The sequence below is a fragment of the Coturnix japonica genome, chromosome 1 (genome assembly GCF_001577835.2).
Source record: "Coturnix japonica isolate 7356 chromosome 1, Coturnix japonica 2.1, whole genome shotgun sequence".
NCBI classification, from domain to species: domain Eukaryota; kingdom Metazoa; phylum Chordata; class Aves; order Galliformes; family Phasianidae; genus Coturnix; species Coturnix japonica.
The window spans coordinates 157,754,754-157,762,894 of record NC_029516.1 but is presented as its reverse complement, the minus strand read 5'-3'; positions in this window follow the sequence as shown (position 1 = coordinate 157,762,894).

Here is an 8,141-nt window from a genome sequence, read left to right as displayed (position 1 = left end):
AACCCCCACAGCCCCATAGACCCCCCGAGCCCCATAGACCCCCCCATGCCCCATTGTACCCACCCCCCCAACCCTGCAGCCCCCACCGCGACCTTCTCCACGCCACGGCACTAGGCAGCCGTGTCCCCATTCCAGGACCCCATGCTCAGGCCCCAAGGGAGCCGCCACGTTGAGAGAGCAATGCTGGCGTTGTGCGGCTGGGGGGATTCGGGAGAAGCGACGATCGCGCTGTGCCCCACTGCTGCCCCACTGAGCCGCCATGATGTGGGGCTGGGGGGCGACGGGGGGGTCACAGCTGGAGGCATCAGAGGCTGCGGGAGGGGAGGGGGATGTGGGGCTCAGCACTTATGGGGCGCTTTGGGGGTCAGCCCCAACACTTTGGGTCTCAACTCAACCCTTTGGTCTCAACCCCAACTACTTGGGGACCCCCAGCCCACACTTTGCGGCGTCACTTTGGGGTCTGCCCCCACTTTGGACCCCACGCCCCACAACATTCAGGATCCCCTCCCCCACGTTAGGACCCCAGCCTCACCCACTTAGGGGATCACTTCTGGGACCCCAGCCCCACATATTGGACCCCCACCCCCCAATTTGGACCCCAGCCCCACACTTAGGGGTCACTTTAGGACCCCAGCCCCACACATTGGGACCTCAGCCCCACACTTAGGGGTCACTTTGGGACCCCAGCCCCACACATTGGGACCCCAGCCCCACACTTAGGGGTCACTTTGGGACCCCAGCCCCACACATTGGGACCCCAGCCCCACACTTAGGGGTCACTTTGGGACCCCCACATCCCACTTTAGGACCCCAGCCCCACACATTGGGACCCCCACCCCCCACTTTGGACCCCAGCCCCACACTTTGGGGTCACTTTGGGTTCTGTCCCCCACTTTAGGACCCCAGCCCCACACTTAGGGGTCACTTTGGGACCCCAGCCCCACACATTAGGATCCCCATCCCCCACTTTAGGACCCCACACTTTGAGGTCTGACCTCCCCCAGCCCCACACTTTGGGGTCTGACCCCCCCACCCCAGCCCCACACTTTGGGGTCACTTTGGGACCCCAGCCCCACATATTGGACCCCCACCCCCCACTTTGGGACCCCAGCCCCACACTTAGGGGTCACTTTGGGACCCCCACATCCCACTTTAGGACCCCAGCCCCACTTTGGACCCCAGCCCCACACTTAGGGGTCACTTTGGGACCCCAGCCCCACATATTGGGACCCCCACATCCCACTTTGGACCCCAGCCCCACACATTGGGACCCCCACCCCCCACTTTGGACCCCAGCCCCACACTTTGGGGTCACTTTGGGACCCCCACATCCCACTTTGGGACCCCAGCCCCACACTTTGGGGTCACTTTGGGGTCTGCCCCCCAACTCACCGCTGATGCTGACGGTGGCGCTGAGCTCGGATTCCCTCCACGTGTCTCCATCAAGGATCCGGTACCGGCCCCGGTAACAACGTAAAGCAGCAGCGGTTCGATCCAATAGGAACCGAACTTGGTTCTGACCCGGTTCAGCCACGACGCGACCGATCAGTTCCGGGCTCCCGGTTCCGAACAGTTCGAAGGTTCCGCCCCCGTGACGCCGTGGGGAGAAGCAGCGAATCTCAGCCGGGTCCGACACGACGCAAAGTGGGGCCGGCAAAGGGGGGGCGGCTGACAGCGCTGCTATGGGGCAGGGGGTCAGAGGGATGGGGGGATATGGGGGTCCTATGGGGCTGTGGGGGACCCATAGATGGAGGAGGAATGGGTCCTATGGAACCATCAGATGGAAGGCATTCATTGAGGACGTGATCTATACGGGCTCTTGTGAGGCCCTAATTAGGACTGAACAGCGGGGATTATGGGATCAACATCACTGGGACCCACTAGATCGGGGGCTAATTGCAGCTCTCCTTATGGGCGCTATGTAGGACCATATACAGAGTGTCGCGGAGGAGGCACGTCATAGAGAGACATCTATTGGAAGGGCCGTTCGGGTTATGGGCCCTATGGGGCGTGGGTTTGGCGTTATGGGCTCCTATGCGGCTGTGGGCTCTATAGCCGTAAGCCACTGTAAAAACGCCAGAGCACTCTTGAGAGACACACTACTATAGCAATGTGCGAGTGTTGTCTAATGTCAGTTCCCTTATGTCACTTTACACAAGCGCCGTTTCACTGGGCAACCTTACCCCCATCGCAGTCGGGCTGTTGCGAAGTTCCTATTGGGCGCTAGATGGGTTGGTGCGTACCCTATGGGGACCGGGACCCATAACGATGGGGATATGGGCTCCTATGGGACCATACGATGGTAAGCGTGATATCGCGCGCTTCTCATCATCATGACCATAGATGGGGGTTATGGGTTCCTATGGCCATAAGATGGGGGTTATGGGCTCCTCATGGGGCCTGCTGGGACCCATAGATGGGGGATATGGGCTCTATGGACCCATAGCATGGGGTTATGGGCTCCTATGGGGCTGTGGGTTAGGGCTCCTATGGGGCTGTAAGGGACCAATAGCAAGGTTCGAGCGCGTGTGCTCTATTAGGGAGCTGATGTGGGTTCCACTCCAATGGCCGGCTAGTGGGGTACCTCATAACGCCACTGCGGGATATGGGCTACCTATGGGGCCCGGTGCGTCCTATGGGCCATGATGCCGGGCGACCCACACCGGATAGGCAGATAAATAGCGGGGCTCTCCAATCTTTGGGGCCTCGTGCTAGAACCCCATAGATGATAGGGGTGATATGCGGACATCCCATATGGCCCAGTGGCACTAGGTACCGTAATGGGCGTGCGGACCATGATGGGGGTGATAATGGAGTTCTATGGGCGTGAGGGACCCATTAGATGGGGGTTATGGGCTTCCTATGGGACCCATAGATGGGGGTATTGGGCCTTTTTTTTTCCCTTTATTGGGGGGGCCAGTGGGGTCCTATGGGGTAGCTGACGCGACCCATTCACGAAACTGCAGGCAGCGTCTATGGGGACCTTCCTTCCATGGATCCCAATAAAATGGTTAGGATATTTGGCTTCAGCCTATGTCGGCATGATGGGCAGTACCCATCTAGTGGGGGTATATGGAGAACTCCCTATGGGGCCTGTACGTGCGACCTCATACAGAATGGGCAGGAATGGATATGGGATTCCGCTACCTGGACGGCCTGTGGGGACCCATAGTGGGATATGGGGTCCTATGGTGCATGTAGGGGTTATGGGCTCCTCATTTGATGGGCTAGTGGAGACACCTATAGCTCGGTAGAAGGATATGGACGCTTCCTAAATGGAAGGCTCGTAGGGTAACAACAAGGTCCCTCTAGCAGAAAGAATAGATTGGACTATAGGCTGCGCGCGTCGAGTATGGGCTCCTTATGGGGCTGTGGGACCCATAGATGGGGGGATATGAGCTCCTATGGGACCCATAGATGGGGGGATATGGGCTTTCCTATGGGCTTGTTGGACCCCATAGATGGGGGATATGGGCTTCCGTATGGGACCCATAGATCGGGGGGTTAATGTCCTTATGGGCTGTGGACCTATAGATGGGGGATATGGGTTCCCATGGGGCAGTGGGAGCCATAGCTGTGGGGCTGTGGGCTCCTATGGGGCCAGTGGTGGACCATGGGTATTGCAGTTGGGGATATGGGGTCCTATGGGGCTGTGGGACCCATAGATGGGGGGATATGGGCTCCTATGGGGCTGTGGGACCCATAGGCAGGTGGCGGGTTATGGGCTCCTATGGGGCATGGGACCCATAGATGGGGGGATATGGGCTCCTATGGGGCTGTGGGACCCATAGATGGGGGGATATGGGCTCCTATGGGACCCATAGATGGGGATATTGGGCTCCTTATGGACCCATAGATGGGCGCGGGGATATGGGCTCCTATGGGACCCATAGATGGGGGGATATGGGCTCCTATGGGACCCATAGATGGGGGGATATGGGCTCCTATGGGGCTGTGGGACCCATAGCTGGACGATTATGGCTTATGGGCTTGGGACTATTAGCTGGGGGGATATGCGCTTCCTTATGGGGCAGTGGGACCCATAGCAGTGGGGCTGTGGGTTCCTATGGGGCTGTGGGACCCATAGCTGGGGGGATATGGGCTCCTATGGGACCCATAGATGGGGGGATATGGGCTCCTATGGGGCTGTGGGACCCATAGCAGTGGGGTTATGGGCTCCTATGGGGCCATGGGACCCATAGCTGGGGGGTTATGGGCTCCTATGGGGCAGTGTGCCCCATAGCAGTGGGGCTGTGGTCTCCTATGGGGCAAGCTCACACTGACCTGCTGCCATGAGGAGGAGCAGCCCGCTGCGCCATCGCTGTCGTCTGCCCCGCTATGGGGTGAGGTTATGGGGCGGGGATGTGGGGCAGGATGAAGCTCCGGCCCCGATTTCAACCACTCAAGGAAGGAAATGAGCAGCGTGTGATGACAGCAATGGGAATCAATGGGGCCAAAGATCGGGCATCAGCTGCCCCACATCTGCCCCATGGGTCCCACATCTTGCCCCACAGCCCCCAAATCTTTTATTTTAACCCCATAGGACCACATTCTGCCCTACAACCCTAATTTCTGCCCCACATCTGCCCCATAGACCCCCAAATCTGCCCCATAGGATCCATATCTGCCCCACTGACCCCACTTTTGCCCCACGGCCATTGAAAACTGCCCCACATCTGCCCCACTGCCCCCCAAATCTGCCCCATAACCCCTCATTTCCGCCCTACAACCCCACAACTGCCCCATAGCTCCTCAAATCTGCCCCATAGACCCCCATATCTGCCCCATAGGCCCCATATATACCCATAGCCCTAAAATCTTGCCCCATCAGCCCCACATCTGCCCATACGCCCCACATCTTGCCACAAGTACTTCATAATTCTGCCCCACAGCCCCTTAATTTCCTGCCCCCATAGACCACCCAAGTCTGCCCACTGAGGCCCCATATCTGCCCCATAGCCCCACATCTGCCCCACAGTACTTCATATCTGCCCCACAGCCCCTTATTTCTGCCCCATAGACCCCCAAATCTGCCCCATAGGCCCCATATCTGCCCCATAGGCCCCACATCTGCCCCATAGGCCCCACATCTGCCCCATAGCCCCACATCTTGCCCCCATAGGCCCCACATCTGCCCCCACCAGTACTTCATACTCTAAGCCCCACAGGCCCCCTTATTTGATGCCCCATAGACCCCCACATCTGCCCATAGACCCCCCGTATTCTTACCCCTATGGGCCCCCACATCTGCCCTATAGGCCCTAAATCTGCCCCACAGCGCCTCAAATCTGCCCCACTGACCCCTAAATCTGCCCCATATCTGCCCCACGGGCCCCACATCTGCCCCACAGCCCCTTATTTCTGCCCCACTAGTAGGCCCTAAATCTGTCCCCTATCCAGGTTCTCCCCGTATTCTACCCTATGGGCCCCAATCTCGCCCGTATAGGGCCACATCTGAGCCCCATAGACCCCCATATTCTGCCCCATAGGCCCCATATCTACCCCATAGGCCCTAAATCTGCCCCACAGCCCCCCAAATCTGCCCCATAGGCCCCACATCTGCCCCACAGTACTTCATATCTGCCCCACGGCCCCTTAGTTTTCTGCCCCATAAGCTCGGTCAAATCCTGCCCCATAGGCCATATCTCCCCCCATGGGCCCCACATCTGCCCCCATAGGCCCTGTAAATCTGCCCCCAGCAGCGCCTCAATAACTGCGCCACTCCCGGACCCCCTAAATCTGCCCCATATCTGCCCACGGGCCGTCACATCTCCCCACGTTGCCCCTGTAATTTCTGCCCACAGCCCCCATATCTGCCCCATAGCCCCCATATATCTTACCCTGGATGGGCCCGACGATCTGCCCCGATAGGACCCCCAAACTCTTGGGCGCCCCCCCCATAGGATCCATATCCTGCCCCACTGACCCCACTTTTGCCCCCACGGCCATTGAAAACTTGCCCACATCTGCCCACTGCCCCAAACTGCCCCATAACCCCCTCATTTCCGCCGCTACAACCCACAACTGCGCCCAGAGCAGGTCCTCAAATCTGCCCCATAGACCCCCATATCTGCCCCATAGGCCCATATCTACCCCATAGGCCCTAAATCTGCCCCATAGCCCCACATCTGCCCCATAGCCCCACATCTGCCCCACTGCCCCTTATTTCTGCCCCACAGCCCCCCATATCTGCCCCATAGGCCCCATATCTACCCTATGGGCCCCACATCTGCCCCATAGGCCCCACATAGGCAATGGAGGCACTTCCGGGACATTCTAAAAGCACTTCCGGGGCATTCTAGAAAGCACTTCCGGATATTCCGAAGACACTTTCCTGGGGGTTCACCCAAAGAACCTCAATGGCGCTGAGAGCCGCCCCGTGACGTCACACATCCGCGGGTCTCGGTCGATCCCGCTCCGGGTCCACCGGAGCGACAGGAAAACAGTTTGGAGTCCCGCCCCACTTCGCCTCGTCTACCGCCGGTGGCAGTGTGGGGGCTCGCGCGCTGCTCCAACTTTGGCTACAACGGTGCTGTGAGGGCCGCGAGTGGCGGCTGGCCCTTCGGAACCAATCAGGAGATCAGACGGCGCGCGCGCTGCCAGGCGCGACCAATTCAGGACGCGGCCGCCTGGATGCGATTGTGGGCGTGCTATGTGTGGGCGTGGTCTGAGTGGCACTGTATTGATAAGGGGCGAGTGTGGGCGGGGCTAAGGCGGAAAGGGGCGGAGCTTTGGGGGGGGCTTGACCCCCATAGGAACCCATAGGGATCCATAGGGAACCATAGGGACCCCCATAGGGACCCATAGGGACCCCCACCCTCCCCATAACCCCCCCTTTAAAGCCCCCAGCCCATTTCTGGCCTTTTTAAACCCCAAAATACCCCCACATAAAGAAAAGGGAGGGGGGGCGGGGGCGGGAGCACAAAGCACCAATCAGCGCCAGGTCAGCCCCCAACCCCATCATCCACCGTGACCACCACACCCCCCACCTTCACTCCCCCCCGGAATTAACGTGACCGCCCAACCTCCACATCCATGGACCTCCCCCATATCACAGTGACCACCCCCCGCCCGCCCCCCCCCCACTCCAACAGTGGCGGCGACCCCGCAATACTCTTCCCACTATACTCACGTGACACGCCCCCCCAGCCCAACATGGCGGCGACCACCCCCCCACCACCACGTCCGTCGTTATCATCCGGGTCCTTTTCGTCCCTTTTATTTTTATCCATTAAGTTGGTGCAGCCCGGATGGCATACAGGATGGGGGGGGGCAGCGGGTCCGGCTCTGCCCGCAACCGGCGGGGGGGGGGATGGGATGATGGGGGGGGGCAACACAGGGACCCCCCCCCACGTACCCCCCCCCAATAAGGGCAGCTGCCCCCACGCTACCTTCCGATTGTTTTTTTTTCTTAATTGGCACTGAATGAAGAAAAGAATATTTAACATCCGGCGCGGAAGGCACTAAAAGGGGTCTGATTCTGGTGCTTCTTTTGGGTGAAGGTGTCATCGGGGGTGATTATGGGGGGGGGTATGCTGAGGTGGACGGAGGAAGCACAATAAACTCTTGGACCCCCATCATGCCTCCTGCACATCATTTCTCAGCCCCATTGAGCCCCATATACACGGACCCCCCCCGCATCATTTGTATGCGTAGTAATTGAAATGGTGCTAGATTTCGTGCTCCCACTTCGTAACCTCCATTCGAAGAGCTCCTACACCCATATTTGGGGCCTATGGGGGGGGGGCGGGGGCTCCTAGATAAACATGGGACCCCCCCACCCATTTGACCCATGTTACATTTGGTTGGATCCTCGCTCTCTCCCACATTGAGCCCCATAAGTGGGGTTCCTCCCCCCCCCCCATAAGCTCGATCCCATTGGGGCCTATGGGGGGGGGGGGGCCTCATAAACACTGGACCCCCCCCGAATACCCCCCGCTCACACCATATTTAGCCTCCCATTTGAGACCATATACATGGCACGGGGTAAACCCCCCCCCCACATTGAGCCCCCATAAGTGGTTCCTTCCCCCCCCCCCTTCATTAAAGCTCGATCCACTGGCTCTATGGGTGGGGGGGGGGGGGCTCATTAAACATGGGACCCCCCCCACCATTGAGCCCATATAACACGGTGAGCCCCC